The sequence below is a fragment of the Grus americana genome, chromosome 16 (assembly GCF_028858705.1).
Source record: "Grus americana isolate bGruAme1 chromosome 16, bGruAme1.mat, whole genome shotgun sequence".
NCBI classification, from domain to species: Eukaryota; Metazoa; Chordata; class Aves; order Gruiformes; family Gruidae; genus Grus; species Grus americana.
This window is the reverse complement of record NC_072867.1, coordinates 6,533,314-6,549,242: the sequence shown is the minus strand read 5'-3', so window position 1 is coordinate 6,549,242 and position 15,929 is coordinate 6,533,314. Positions and strand designations below refer to the sequence as shown.

Genomic DNA, 15,929 nt, shown 5'->3' with positions numbered 1-15,929 from the left:
ACTCTGTCCTTCCCTCTTCTCTTTGCTCTGACTTGCACCATACTTATGTCACTCTTGCAAAGTGACTTGCATTTTCACTATCACAGTCAGCCATGCCAATACAAGCCTTTGTAGAGGTACTCGAGGCGACTTTTTTTTTCCCCAAGTCCTTGATTATAATCCAATTTATTAAGAACTCTCCAGTGTCCCTGCTTACTCATTCCAAAGTCTCAGTGTTCAGCTGGTGCTCTGAGGACTCTAACGAAGTCCTTCCTTCGTCTCCTAAGTCTTGTGCTGTGGTAAAGGCACATCCGCTTATGAGTAACAGCCTGCTACTTCTGCCCGCTTCCTCCTCTGACTGCTCGGGCCAGAGACGCTGATGTTCTGGGGAGGAGAGAGCATGCAACTGCTGGTGAAAAGGACATTTCTAGTCATCGGTTTCTTTCCTTCTGCATCAAATCATTGCACTAGAGAACCAGTAAATCACATAGTAGTAGTAAATCACTTTAGAAAACATTTTACTGGACTTGCTAGCTGTTTATGAGTTAGTATGCTTGTCTGCGGGGAGCAGAAAGGCAAGGAGAGCAGCAGCAAGTACCCTGCTACAATAGACACACCTCTACCATGCCTGGAAGTGGCCTTTTTCTCCTGTGAAAACTTAAGGTATTTTACAGTTTCTGCACAATAAGAGATCTTAAAAAGCTCCAGCTGTAAAGAACCCTGCAAATCATTTCTCAAATGCATGACAACCACCATCTTCACAACTTGCCAAACAAGGATAAACCAAAAAAGACTCCCAAGGCAAATTCCTTAGGGACCGTGGCATTTGACTCCAAACACAAAAGATGTTAGTCAAGCAGAGGTGGATCCCGGGGAGGCATGCAGAACAGATAGCCCCAAGAATTTAGGATGGTTTCTCCGAAGTGTACTGTGTCCATCTCTTGCTTGCTGTAGTCATATGGCTAGGCAGTACTGTGGCTACGTGGAGGAAAAGGAAGATTTTCCTTTAGGAAAAGGTGTAGGAAAGACAACAAAAACTGTCAATGAATCCACTTTCCAGGTTTCAGCCCAAGAATACAGTCTCTTACCTTTCTATATCCTGCAAGAGCTGACACTATACAGTTGTACCAGAGAAAAAGAATCATGTAACCACATCAGATCCGCCAGAATCCTCAATGTCTACCCATGTTGTAACCCTAAATGCATCATAGTGGTCAAGCAGAGTTTCGATCAGAATTAGGCAAGACACAAGATGGCATAAACCAAAACATTAATCTTTTGTTAGGCATTTGACAAAGTTAGGTGTCTCAGTTTTAACAGGTCCAGCTAAAGAGGCCTGATTTCTGGGAGGGAAGCACTTTTGGAATCAGGGTATTTTAAGGAATCCTTGACTAGGTAGCCATTAGCAGAGGTCATTTTTTTGCCAAAAATCCAGGCTGCAGAACATTTAAGAAACTTTTTAAAAGTCAACGTGCTTCCCCGCACATGCTCCAGGAACTGTAACGGTGCTGGTGCCAGCCCAAGTCAGTGTGATGTTATTTTCCATCGTCCCATTGAACCTGGGCACTGATCTGTGGATCAGACGTATGTGGAAACTGTAATCATTCAAATCAATTTCAATCACGTGCCTCTCTTCTGAAGACTGTATGAAAGAACCACATAGCTCTTAGCTGTCTTTTATCCTGGGAAACGTTTCCTATGGAAAATCCCAGTCTGTGCCCAAGTATATGGATCTCATACTAAAACCAAAGTTGTTATCACCACAGAATGTGATATTTAACAGCCCTCTTCCTTAACTCCTTAAGCTCAACAACTGATTCATAACAGGATCTGACAATCCTATTCTGGGGAAACCTCAATAACCAAAATGATAGGTCAGTTTGCAGAGAACTTTCCCAGTACAAGAAGGGAGATGTTGGCTAACAGGCCAACATTACAGAACAGGCAAAGACAGCAGAAACATTAAGGCTCCCCTAGTGAGAAAAAAAAAGGAGGGGAGACAAGAAGCAAGAGGAGAACACAATAGTCTAAACCCAAAACAAAACAGCTCCAAAGAAGCAAAAGCAGGAGAAAAATGGGAGAGACTCTGAGGTCTGAATACTAAATGAGGAAAGAAACTTCTAACAGGGAAAACAGTACAAACCTCACCACTCCCAAAGGGACGCATTAAAAGAGCAGAATGAGACCAAATTACACTTCCCTCTGTTCAACAGCATTACTCACTCAAACACGAGGGACTCTGCCCAGGGACATATGCAGATGTGACCCCCAGCTGATGCTGGCATCGGTTCAGCTGAGCTTTGAACGGCTCCACCAGTGAACAGTCCCTCTCTTGCCCTCCTTGAAGAACTGCTGAACAAGGAGCCACAACTGTCCCTATGAGCGTCACCTGGGATAAACGCAGGGGACAGGGAGACAGAATGCTGTATCTCAGCGAGCCGGCAGATAAACCAGCCCCAATCTGCAAGTACTAGAGGCCTCCTGAGAATGCCTGAGTGCCTTCCACCCTGGATTTGAGCACAATCACAAATGCTAATCAACACACAGACAGGAGCCCAGCATGTCATTCCTCACGTCTCCAAAGCTGCAGGAAAACCCCCCTTTCCTCTCCTTGTATCAGAGGGGGGACAGGAAGATTCCCTCATCCTCTCTCTGTATGCCTTTCCCTCCCCCGTCCCTGGCTCAAACCATCCCTGCAAGAAGTTTCACTCCCTGCTAACTTCTCCATTGTCTCAGATGCATTGTTTGCAAATGTTCCCTAAAAATGCTATGTAAAGTATTCTTTATTCCTGTTTCAGGTCTTTCCACATCCCTGTGTAACACCTGGACTTTATCTTGCTACCTGTCAGAGAGTGATAAACCGACTGCATGCAACCCCTGACTTATCTTCTAAGATAAATACGATCTGTCTTGTAGCTGTCATTTCTTTTCAAACCCTGCCTTCCACTGCTGCATTTGTAGTTGTAACAAATTACTTATTTTATTTGGGCTTGAAATGTGTAACTTTAAAAAAAATAAAAATCAACAAAACATCATCAAGAGCCCCAAAACATAAAATTCCAAGTGTAGCCTTCCTGACACTAGATTTACTGCTGCTTTGTGGGCAAGGAGGCTCCAGTACTCCTGTTCTTGCGTATCTTCTACAATGACATTTACATATACTTTACATAAGATATGATGTATTTCATGCTACCTGGTAATTTTTGTTTTTAATAATCAACCAACAGGCCGGATGATGAAAAGCATCCCTTCTCCAGAACAAGTCATAAACTAAACTGATAAGGTTTGAGTTAGTTGCTTAAATATGAGCGAATAGTGAGGTCTAAAGTGCTCTAAGCTATCACCTGAGCCTCTGCTGTCACTTTAGAGAGGCACGTGCCTCCCTTAGGTCTTATCCTATTCTCTGCCAGCCTGGGAAGTCTCACATAGCACTAGATGTCTGTTTATAGCACCCATATCAAGCCCCAGGCATCCTGAACAGGAAGGGACAAAGCTTGCCCTCAAACACATGCCACAGCACTGTTAACACTTTTGCCTAACAGCAGTGATCACCCTGAAGACTTCATTTTATAGAAGCCAGCTTGTTGCATTTGGCTTTTCTCTGAACTCTCCTAAGCACTTAGTGGCTCATCGGCTCTTTTCATAACCTCATTGCTGCGTGTCTATCCAAAAAACTTGATCCGAACTTTGCAATTGCATGACCACATGGAGCTGTATCACAGGCTACCTACCCCATCCCTCCCATGCTACTGCGGATCTCCAGCCACGTCAGGCACAAGGTAGCCAGGTTTCGTATGATTTGCTCCTTACAGAACTCAGGTTGAGGAGTGAAAGAGATCACACCTTTATTCACTCACATTTACCAAATACCTGCATTTGCTGAAGCACTTCTAAATACTCTTTGCTGAATCTCTGTGGTCAGGATGGGGAATGAGTGACAGCAAAGGAGGTTTACGCTGGATATTGGGGTGTTTCCTGCACACCAGGGAAGTAAGGAGTCTCCACTGCAAGTCTTTAGGAGCAGGATGGAGAAATAGCTGTCAGGAATGGCAAAAGCATAGCAGATCCTGCCTTTGGGCAGAGGCATGGATTAGATGACCTCGAAGTACCTCCTGAGGATATTTTCCATAATTGAGAGTTGTATGTGCCATCTGTCCATTCTGATCTACAGACATTTACTTCAGGGGAAAAAAAAAGTGCAATACAACCAATAATTATTCCTGATGCAGATGCAACCTTTGTTGTGAGGGGAGAGGCATCTTCTGATTCTACAGAGGAAACTGAAGCCTTCAGAGGTTAAACCACCTTCTGTGTATCTGCCTACATCCTGTGCCCTCCCAAGGCAGAATGCTGCCCGTTCTTTACCCCTAACAGACCAACCCTCAATATTCAGCTACGTGAGCATCCCATTAATTATGCAGCTTTCTCTGCCTTTTTAAAATGAGCAGAGAGGCAAGGAACTGGTGCTGTTGCGTTCAAGTAGCTTCACCAAGGCTGTTGCACTGATGCAAAACCTGAAGGTGATCCATGAGGCAACCAAGCCTTCTGGTTCTAAATACCATACCCCAAAGAAAGGGAGTAACTCTCCATTGACTTGTGAGAATCCTCCCTGATTCCTCGACACACAGCTCAAGATCTCTTGGGGTTTAGTGTCCAACAAAAAAGAAAGCTATAATAGCCCATCTCTATTTTCAGGTGGAAATGACACAATGAAGAAGGACCTAGAGAGTTATTCACCATCCAGATCAGATGGAGAGAATGAACAAGAAGAGCTGAAATCTGTTCAAGCCGAAGACAAGAACAAACTTTGCAGGATGCCAAGAGAGATGCTGAATACAGCCTTTAGATGGAAAACACCTCACTCACAGCTGCACAGAACTCAGAGAGCTCAGCCACATTACGCCTTGACCCATCTCAGGTGTAAAAATGTGGGCGGAAATGTCAAACCAAAGCAAAGAGCTGAAGCACAGTGAAAATAAGTGTTTTGGTGGAAAATCTGTGAAGCCTTAAACATGCTGTATAGATAAGAAATCATATAGCCATCAGTCAACCAGGCAGAAAGGAAGTGGTGAAGGGGGAGGCTTTCCCTCCACAGTAGATGGAAAAGTTGCCAAGCTCAAGGCTGAAGGGGATGTGCTTGGTCAGCCAGCCCCGACCCTTCAGAGACACACAAAAGATTCAGAACGGTCCCTCCAAACCTCCTGCTGGACTGGGCTTTTCCCAGCAGTTCTTAAGAGGGCTTAACCACATGGCTCTACATAAAATCAATTATTGAAGATTAAACAAAAAAGATGAATAGCTTTCAAAAGTTGATTACATCCAAATGCAATAGTGCCAGCAGCCCTTATGGAAACATCCTATTAAAATATCAGCAAAAATAGAAGTGCAAACACGGGAGACCTGGCAGGAGGCTTTTCAGCTCAGATCTTTAGTGCCTTTTGCACCCACTGACAGAAGGACAGAGGCTAAAAACATCATTACTGGGCTGACATCCTCTGACCTGCCGCAGGATGATGCTGATTCTACTTTTTATGTATAAAAATACATATGGAGAGACAGATTATATGCATGTGTAAATTACAAACTTATCACCTGAACAGCATTAAAAAGGAGACATGCTTGCCTTTTTTTTTTTTCCCCCTATACCCTGGAATAGGTAATTTTTATTTTATATACACACATACATGTTTGCAGTTTGTACCCACGTTTTCTCTACAAATTCAGAGGCTCATAGCTTTCCTGGTTAATTCAGAATTTAATCCATTTGCCATATTAGACAGGATTTCATTTTCATAGTATTTTTGTGATATGTGATTACATTTATATTGATTTTTTTATTGAGATTCAAAATAAGGTATTTCTTCCACAGATCTAATTCAATTGAAATATTCCTCACATCCCCGTTGGTCACTTTATCTAATCTTTTTGTACTTCACTTAGACAATATGCTCTGGGAGGTATCTCTCTAACAGCAGGAGCTGGCCATGCTTTCTCTCTGTTAGAGTTTCTCTCGTGCAGAAGAATGAATTTATCAATTACTACAGTTCTTGAATTACACAGGTCTGAGACTTACGAGTCCGATAAGAAACCTGAAAACAAATACATCCAAACATTGAGTTATCTTATAGTTGACCATCTGCTTAGGAAAATAATTTTAAGTAGTTACGGCAATTCTATTAACTGCTATTTACTATATGAGTCATGTTGTTCTCTTTAGGTTAACCCTTCCTGTTTCCTCTGTGGGCTCTCTGCCCAAGGCGGTTTTGAAGAGAGTGCCTGAACACCTTTACTAGCTATGGTGAAGCCTGCAATACCTCTGCACTCGAAACTTACCCCAAGCTTATATTGCACCAGGACATAAAAGACCATTAAAGCAACTGCGGTGCTTCTTAGACCATGCAAACCACCATGCAGAAAACTCTCCTCCCAGGAGCATCCCTTCTGAGGGCACCACACACCAGTACGTAGACAGCAGGAATGCATCTGCTGCCCAACATGCTCTTCCAAGATGGGCTGCCTGCACCTCCATCAGGGAGGTCACCCCAGCAGGGCCCTGGAGCCCTGTCTGCCAGGGCAGAAGCTTTCTCACACATCCTCCCAACAATTCCGGAGACAACTGGCACCTTGCAGCCTCTTCCCCTTTTCTTCATCTGCCCGCTCCCCTCAGCACAGAGATACTAGACCCCTCTGTGACTGGCAGCTCCACTAACACACTCGCTGGGTACTGAGGCTTAGAGAGCTCCCAGGCACAGCAGGAGGGACGCTGCCGAGAAACTGTTTCAGTCGCTTGACACAGATGAGACAGGGTCGGGGCTTTTGGGGCAAGGAATAGGATAAGATCGCGCACAGGTTTAATGCCATCTATTCAGTCCCTGCCCTTTTTCCCTTAGCATGATTGCAAAGTGCATGGAAATCTTTGTTAAACACTATGGAGAAGTTTACAGGATGCAGAGTGCTCCTGTGGAATCACTATTTTATGATTAAGCACAAGCACAAATATCAGCTGAAGGGCTAGAAGGAGGACTGAGTGCAGGCGGGCAAAGTCCAGCACTTGATGTTTGAAGGAAGATCCGTGAAGCAAACATCTCGGAGTGTGGGGGTGTGTCAGAGAACTGACAGTTGGGAATCAGAACGGTGTGAAGAGCACCAGCTTCACGGTGGATAAACCACCCAAGCCGGGGCAGGGGAAAGTGGTGGCAAAGAAAAATCAGCCCCGTCTTGGGGCAAGGGGTTAGGCAGCACCGAGAGGGCAGCGGCGGCCACTTTTAAAACTGGCGGGAGAGGGACCGGGGCTGTCGCGAACACCGCGAGGGAAGTTGAGCTGCCCGCAGCGGCTCCCAGGACCTGTGACCGCCGGGCTCGGGATGCACCAGCGGGGCGCTGGGGCCGCCCGCACCGCCCGGGCGGGAGGAGGCAGCGGGACGAGAGCCGCAGCCCGCCCCGGCCGGGAGGTCCCGCTCCGCCCCGAGAACCGCACTACCGGGCACCCGCCGCCCCTCACCGTGGAGCCCAGCCGCGGCGACGTCGGCATCACCCACCTGCCCTTGGGGCGCCGCTCCGCTCCGCACCGCCCGCGCCTCCGCCGCGGCGCCCGGGAGGCGTGTGGCCGTGGCGGTGCCGGTCCGCCGGGCGCTGCCCCGCTCCCGCCCCGCGGCGCCCTCCGCCGCAGGACCCGGCAGCCCGGCGGCGCGGAGCCGGCGGCAGCGGCTCCCCCTGGAGGGCGGCGCGGGGCGGGAGCGGCGGCGGGGACGGCCCGCGGCGGGGCGGCGCGGAGCCCCCCGCCCCCGGCCTCAGCCCCTGCCCCAGCGGGAAGGCGGCGTCGGGCCCCGCCGGGTCCCGTGGCCGCGGCTCCCCCAGGTCGAGCGACCGGCGGCGGTGCCCAGAGCCGGGTGCCCGGCAGCCCTGCGGCGTTACCTGCCGGCCGGCGCACGGGCTGCAGAGGGGGTAGCCGGGCAGTGGGGGGGTCCGCACCAAGGAGGACGGCGCGGACCAGCCTCTCGCAAAGCGGCTGAAGAAGAGGTTGCCACTTACTTCAAGAAGTCCAGCTCTTGTCTTGAGGGACCTGCAAGTGACAGAAACGGGCTTTTACTGGGCTCGATCTGCATACAATGAAAGTAAGAAAGGGAAGGAGGGCTTTCTCCAAGCATTGTTTTAAGCATCTACTTCTTTCCAAGCTGGAAAACCCTCCCAGCAAGTTCAAGCCTACCGCTATACCAAGTGGCAGAGTGCAGTGCTATGCAGAGATACCCTGAAAGGCTACAGAAGCAGAAAGAAACTTACGGTTTCTTTTCTTCTCTGCTTAGCTGTCATTACCACCACCAGAAAGGAAACCCTGTATATTCTACTCTGGAAGTGTTTAAGAGTTCTCAGTAAAGATATTAAACATTTTACAGAAGTTTCACGTTTCCCACTGAGTAGGTCTTTGTGGATCCCACCAGTGTGTGCACATGCATTTCCTGCCCGGAGTCAGGCCCGCGGTGGCATGCCCCTTGGGGCTGCACATGTCCCCAGCCATCTCCTGTTCCTCCACAGGAACAGACTTGGGGAACAGCCATGACTCATCTCGCAGCAATTTTGAAGCGGGGAGAGAACCTCTCAAGAATTTGAACTCCCTGCTCTTTGTGGATGTCTTCTAAGTTGGTTTTTTTTTATTTCTATTTTTCAACTTTACATCTTAGCAAGTACTTTATCTACACGTTCCTACTGGACACTACAAACAGGAAAAACCACCAGTGTGACTCCACACTTCCCACCAACCCCATGGCAGACCCCAGCCTATGAAAAAATGATTCATTTAATGACAGCTAGCCCAATGCTTGTGCCACGCATCAAAAGTTTCAGGATTCCCAACCCCAGAGATGCTTTGCTCATGTCACATCTGCCAGAAGCGTATGCATGTTGCTTTGACCCACAGGCAACTGGCTTTCCCAGCCTTCTCTGGCAGCAAGTGCATGAACGATGCTTTAAGGTTTTTTTGGTGTATCAAGACAGCAGGAAAAAAGTAGCAGAATTGGCACCAGCCACTCCAGTGCCAACCTCAAAACCTATGAGCATCTAAGCATTAAAAATTTAGCACTGGCAGCAGCATCTGGCACCTGTGGTGTCCTCCCCTCCGCTCTTACCCCAGATGGGAAGGCAGGCTGGTACACAGGCTGCCTCAGCCACACAGCTATGAATTACAGAGCAGAGTGGAGACCAGAGCACTGCTCGAAACACAATGGGAATCCTGTGGGGAGAGAGAGGAAAAAAAAAAAAAAAAAAAAAAAAAGAAAAAAAGGTCATTTTCCCAGGAAGTTACAGAAAAGGCTGGAGTAATCTACCACACACTAACACGCAATGATTTGAAGGACCGCAGATATCAACTAGCCAAGTCAAGAGAAAAAGCAAAAACGGGAGACTATGAGAAATTTAGATGCCTCATCAAAACATGTGGCAATATTGATAAATTTAGAAACGCTGCCTGCCTACATGAAGTTTGCCAGAGCTTTTTGAAAAATGCTGACACTAGAATTGGGCACTGTTCACGTAATGGTCTCACTTTTGCCCTGTACAAGAGGTAGTATTTTCCTGTTCCTAGCCAATACTCCACAAAATTTTAGGCTGTGCAATTGTATTTGAACTTGAGGGGCATCATGCTGTAGCAATTATCTGTCTGCCAGCATCTGCTGTCTCTGTTCAGCATTGCTCCTTTCCACAGCAGGGTTTCCTATATTGTAAAGGTTGCCTCTCATCTTTGGCCCAGATCCTCAGAGACATCCAAATGACTCTCTCCCACTGAAATCAATGAAAGCTGGGAATCAAAATACTTTCAAGGAGCAGGGATACAGTTTGTAAATGAGATTTTTCTTCCTGAATACATTCAAAACAAAGTTGTTGCAGTCAGCTCCCTTTATTAAGCTGTCAGGCTGGTTTCTTCCAACAGTCCCATCCTTAACACATCATCGTACAAGTGTCCTTAGTCACAGATGTTGTTGAACATATCTTTGAAGGACCCCAGAAATGCTTCATTGGATGTTTTTTTTCCCAGTTAGAACTCTTCTTTGATTTTTGCAGCTAATGAGTTTTAAGATTATTTGATGTAGACTATATTGATTCTATTTTTTTTTTTTTTTTAAATCAGCAAGCCATAGAAGATCCAAAGCAAACGTCCAAGTGCTTTCACAGGGCTGGCTAATAACGGCACCCTGACAAGCTTCTAATGTTTCTTATAAATTACTTTTTTCCCCACAAAAGCATTCTGATACCACTACTAAAACCACCGAATCACTGGTTCCTTCTCTCACTGGCCATTCCAGTCTGGATGGCGTATCATGTCCCCATTGTCACCTACTGATTCTTCTGTGCAGTTGGGAATTCTGTAGTGTTTCAAGTTACAAATCAGTATTAACACCTCAAAGAGCAACCGAGCCAGTTCTATTACTTTCGCATGCTCATTTCTCACTTCAGCACAAGTAAATGTGTTTATCAGCAGCAGCTGCTGTTTTATGTCCTATTTAGCAATTGGATAGGATAGCTTTCATTACTACAGTAAGATCTGAATAGATCTGTTCCCTTTCTTTTGAATTAAGAAATTAATTGGGTTTCTATTATTTTTATGCTATTGTCCCTGTCAAGTATCAGAACTGCACTTCAGATCATATTTCTTCTTGTGCATATTCAATGTGTATTGCCCTTACCTGTAGATATTTCTGTTTATGCCCCTCCCTTACCAGTGGCCAACAATGACAGTAAATTGACAGTAAGGAATACAATCAGCTTTTTAAAATTTTGTTTTTATAATATACAGAGGGGCGGCAGTACGAGAGAGAGTGCTAACTTCCTTTCCCTTCTTAGTCACTCATGAGCGAAAAGCCCCTGCATTACTATGACTGCTGTGACCAGGTACACTTTGAGAAGGGACTACATGAAAAGATAGGCTGAAACTACCTGGAAACGAACCGGCTTCCAGCAGCCTCAGCAGCCCTGGGGAAGGCACTGCCACTCGCCTAGAGCCTGCTGCTGGCTCAGGCTGCGAGCTGAGAGAAGTCCAGTACTGCAATGAAAGAAATTAGGTTATCTGATTCTCCTGTGTACAGCCAAAAAGGGCTTTTTCATTCCTGAAAAGCAGAGTTGCAATAACATACTGTATGCTAATTGAACAAGCCAAACTCCTGAATTTTGGGCAGCTGAAAAACAGTGAGATGAGACTATCTGCACTTTTCAGACTTAGCAACTGAGCTCAAGTAGTAAACCATAGAAAGACTGTGTAGAATAAACCTTGAAATGCTTCCTTCAAACAGATGAGAGCAAAGTAAATAAAAACTTCACACTTGAGACCTACCATGAAGCTCACCCTTCTCTTTGCTGATACTGCATGAGCGACAGTCACGTCAGTGATGCCACTGTAAACACAAAACAGACTCATATATAATGACTATAACCAAAACCAGCCTGCCACCCTGGTAAGCTGCAAGATAGCAGGAAAATCATACCTATGTATTGAGGTTTCTGTGTGAAGGACTGAAAACGATCATCAGTTTGTCTAGAACAGAATCTAGAAGAATTAATTTTTTTTTTAAAAATAGAAAAAAATATTTCTGTTTTTAAGAAATAGATTACTCTTTACCAGTTTTGGAGCTCCTCTTTGTCATGAAACTTTTCTTTCTAACCAGAATGAATCATCTGATATATGCAAAATTTAAGGGATGCATGTTTTGCAAAGAAGCATCAAACTGAGTATTATTCCTTTAGCACACACATGCAATGTTGTTAAACAGGAAAATTACGTGTTCTGACATGTACATAATCCCGTTCCCACAAATATTGCCTGAATCGCCTCAAAGAAGTGAAAGGCACTTGTGTTAGTCTAAGAGAATGGACGGAGGCTGGTTTACTTGAGGTCCTTTGGAAACACTAGCAAATCCTACAACATTACAGAGAGAGATATATATAAAAATAAAAATCTATATGTGTACATACATATATAGATGCAATTATTTCTCTCACATTGTTCAACATTAAATATTTGTTAGCAACTTTAAAATCAACATTGTGGGGGAAAAAAGCAGCTAGGTTTTCTGAAGAGTGTCCTTTAACAAAGTTACACGTGCAAAATTTTGCTGGAAATGCCCACTGCTAACAGTTTAACCAAGACTCCTCTGTGTCAAAGCCTTGTCACAAACTGTTTAACTTTTAAGGAAAACAAGCTATAGTCAAGGCAGGATTTGTGCTTACAGGGAAATGCAAACCTATATCCACAACACTGCTTAAATCCTGCCATTTGTACTTAGGGCAGGAACAAAAGAAGGATTTTCGGTCATCGCATGTCAAGAGGTGGACTAGTCTCCGTAAAAGGCACTGCCCAAACACACTGCGGCTTCATTTCTCTAAATGCTATTCAGCATGACAGACTATGAGATGGAGTTCAATCTAAATTTAAGCACTCTTTGTGGACTATTAATAGAAGAAAAACTGGTAGCATGAATCATCATGTGGGAGCTGCAGAGCAACAGTGATTTATTTTCTATAACAGTAATATGTAGAAGTTACCTTTATACAATAAAGGAGCTGTTGGAGTTGCAAGGCCCAGCAGAAGTCAGATGACTCTTCCCCACTTACACTATTCTCATTTTATTCTAAGGAGCAATGAGAGGGCAACCCTTATTTAACTTGACAAAATCCACACTGTGTATACCCAAGCTCCTGTCACAACACAAACTGGAGACAAGTAGCTACTGACCCTGCTCCCCAGCACTCCCTGCTAGGGAACGTGTGTGTGCTGGAAACAGCGGTGCAAAACGATGGAACTTCATAGGTTTATAAAGTTAGCATTTTAGCACCCTGTTCCAATGTCTGTGTAATGTTGGTACCTCTGGCCAAGAGGAAAACTGTGGCATGTCTTCCCTTAACATTTCTTCTCTGCAGAGACCATAGTCCAGCTATGTTATTGTTAGACCAGCCATTTTCGGGAAAGATTTTTTGGAAGGACTGAACACCTGACAGCTCCTCAACTGTAAAACTGCTGATGCTCAGCACCCCTCAGGATCATATCCTCCAATGTTGTGATATTCTTTTTCAAGAGACAGCACTGGTTATGTGCACTGCAGGCTTTACTCCATTGCAGTTGATGGACTCCGAACGTCACCCACAGACACACACAGCGTTAACTCAACACGCTGGCATTGCGGCGCTCCGTGTGATATTTATTTTTGAAAAATATGATATTGTCAACAGCTCAGTGAAGTTGTCTCCAGACTGTTATGTCTCCTCAAGTTTCTTTCATTTTTAAGAGCTTAACTTGTAGGCTTCTGGCATAAGGAAAGAGCCTAAAATGGTTTAAGAAAAAGGAGCATAAACAAGGGAGTGAGCTATGCACTGCACTGGAGAGAAGTATTTCCTCATACTATATAATCAATGCAAATGTCTAGCAGTAAAAAATCTGTGATAAGACACTACTGTGTTAAATGCTATTTTCATAATGAGATTAAGGGGGTTCCAAAGAACTGAAAATCCTGAAGGGCAAAGAACATCTAAGAAAAGTCAACATCATATTTTTCAAACAGGGCATTTCATATACAGGAATTCAGTTCAACAAAAAGAGTTCAGTTAAACCATGGTGATACGGAGAGCAATGGTAGACACAAAGACCAGTAAAAACCTTAACTTGGATTAGGATTGATGGCATCAGTCCCTTATCTACTTTTCTTTTTTTTTTAAATTCATAGACAAAAATTTTTCCAAAGACACATGGGAGAAGTTTAAAAGCAACTTTTCTAACACAAGTGAAGCTAATAAAACCCATTTAATTAAACATAAAAGATCTTCTAATCTTGAGCTGCCAGGAATAGAGACACTAATTGTTCACTTTTCCATTCAAGGTGTTGGGTTGCAGCATCAAGCAGTAATTCATACAGAAGGTATTGGAGCTTTCACAATACCATCACTACTTTTTGAGCAATTCAAAGAAGAATTCTGTACCTCACTCAACCTTTAGTATTGAGGATGAAAAAAACCCCCATACCTGTTTAAGAAACCAGAAGACCACAAATGCTGGGCCCAAGGAAAGATAGCGCTGAAAAAATTTCCCCTAGACAAAACAGTGAGGGAGCTAAGAGAGGGTGAACAATATGAAAGACACAGAATTCAGCAGGTTTTTGTGGTGTGGGTTTGGGGTTTTTTTTTGTTTTTTTGTTTTTTTTTTTTTTTAAAGTCTTAGCAGTGCCTGCTGGCTATTAATAACTTCCCATCTGGAGAAGGGAGTTAACTTTTTATGGTAAGTTAGTGTCTCTGTTTTAAAAGAATTTTGTGTGGGAAAAACTTCCATCTTCACGAATGCCTCTTGTCTATGCACTCTGTGGAATTACACATAGCTCTTGGCAATATACATGATATAATCCAAGTCTCTTCCGTCGATCAAAGCAATTGTGAAATCCTTTTTGATAAGAATTTTAGCTGAAAGTTCTGTAGTGCTAACCTACTTCCTACACAGAATTTAACTGCAGAACAACCATAACTCCAGTATAAGCTTTTGTGATTAATACAGTGGAATATTATATTGCTGTTACTTCTGAGGTTTTTATTTTACTATTCCATACAGCTGCAGTTTTTCATTACAGTAAGACCTTCAAAATTATTTAACTGATTTTATTATATTCAACTTAAACCAAACTTACAGAGCTAGCTTCACATTTTAAACAAAATTCTCTAGTGACAGCTTGGAAGACAATCCATGAAAAAAAACTCGGGTTAGGAAATACTATTTCAGTGGATATAGGAAAGAAAATGCAGCTCTACAAACTGCACAGGCAGTACTGGTTTAGCGTACCTCAGGCCTGGCCTGCGTCCGGCTTGCTGCTTCTGGCTTGACCTTCAGATTTGGCAGTTGCAGGAGGTGTCACCTCTACAATGCTGGCATGCACTTGCTACAGAAAAGAAAAACATCTTTTTTCTGACATGAGTTTACTACACTACACTTTTAAAACGTTTGTAAAAGAAGTACAAAAACTGAAGATCCATGCTTAAAACCAGGACATAAACCCATTTTAAGAACTATGAAGAGTTTTGTTAAACCCATCTGATTCAGGGAGAATATTTCACCTCAAGAAGCAAGAAGTGAAACATTTTCTTGCAGAATAACATTACTGAGACAAGGACTTTTCTGGACTGCTGAACAGTCAGAAAACACCACATAAGATCTCAAAAAAATTATGTAAGAAATAGGCAGAATTAAAATACCTATACTAGCCAGTGCATTTAAGAACGACATTTGAAATAAATAGGAGCTCAATCCAAACCCTCTGGATCCAATTTATTCCAGAGCACTTGAAATTAAAGCTCTAAACCAGCACTTGAAAACAGTTACCATCCAGGATGACTGAGACCAAATAAGATTTAAGGTGTTCTAGTCTTTATTTTCACCTGAAAATTTTATTTTTAGGCATCTGCTTTAAATACTCTGTACTGTTCTAGAGATTAAATACCCAATCCCCCCCAGCACAATTCCTTTAGAGAGAGAGGGAGCGAGCGAGCACACACGCATGCATTGCGTTACTTGGGTTGGGTTAAGTAACATTGAAATAATTCTAATCCTGCAATGTATTACAGAAGTTGCCTAAATTGAATATATTCTTTGCAATTTCCTTCTCTGTTACTCATATTCAAGACTAGGACAATACAAGCTAAGCAGATGCCTTAAATACATACCTTTTATCTAGGGTATTCACCATCTTATAATGTAAAACCTTTTGGGGGTAGATACCGTAAAGTATGCTGGTATACCAAGAGAGACATGACTTCCAAAAAGTCATGAGGTTATGTGCATACAAATCATTTGCATGCACTTCTCATCCATAGCATATAAACCTCCACAAACTACTTCCTGTAACATTTACTCGTGAAAACCCATGGTGGCAGAAATAGCATTAAAATATTCCCTTTTGTAGAGGCTTCACTCAAGAAAACATAAACACACA

General features: G+C 43.8%; 1 protein-coding gene across 2 annotated transcripts in view; it reads right to left on the bottom strand.

The window, feature by feature from the left end:
* Positions 1–8,031, bottom strand: part of ADORA2A (adenosine A2a receptor) — a 30,664-nt gene extending 22,633 nt beyond the window's left edge. The window contains exon 1 of one of the 2 annotated variants that reach the window (XM_054844566.1): positions 8,011–8,031. The gene's annotated coding sequence lies outside the window, so the exon portion shown is untranslated. Of the gene's footprint in view, positions 1–7,517; positions 7,673–8,010 lie in introns of those variants that run through there. The other variant, XM_054844565.1, reaches the window with a different exon arrangement.
* Between the last annotated feature and the right edge of the window lie 7,898 nt (positions 8,032–15,929).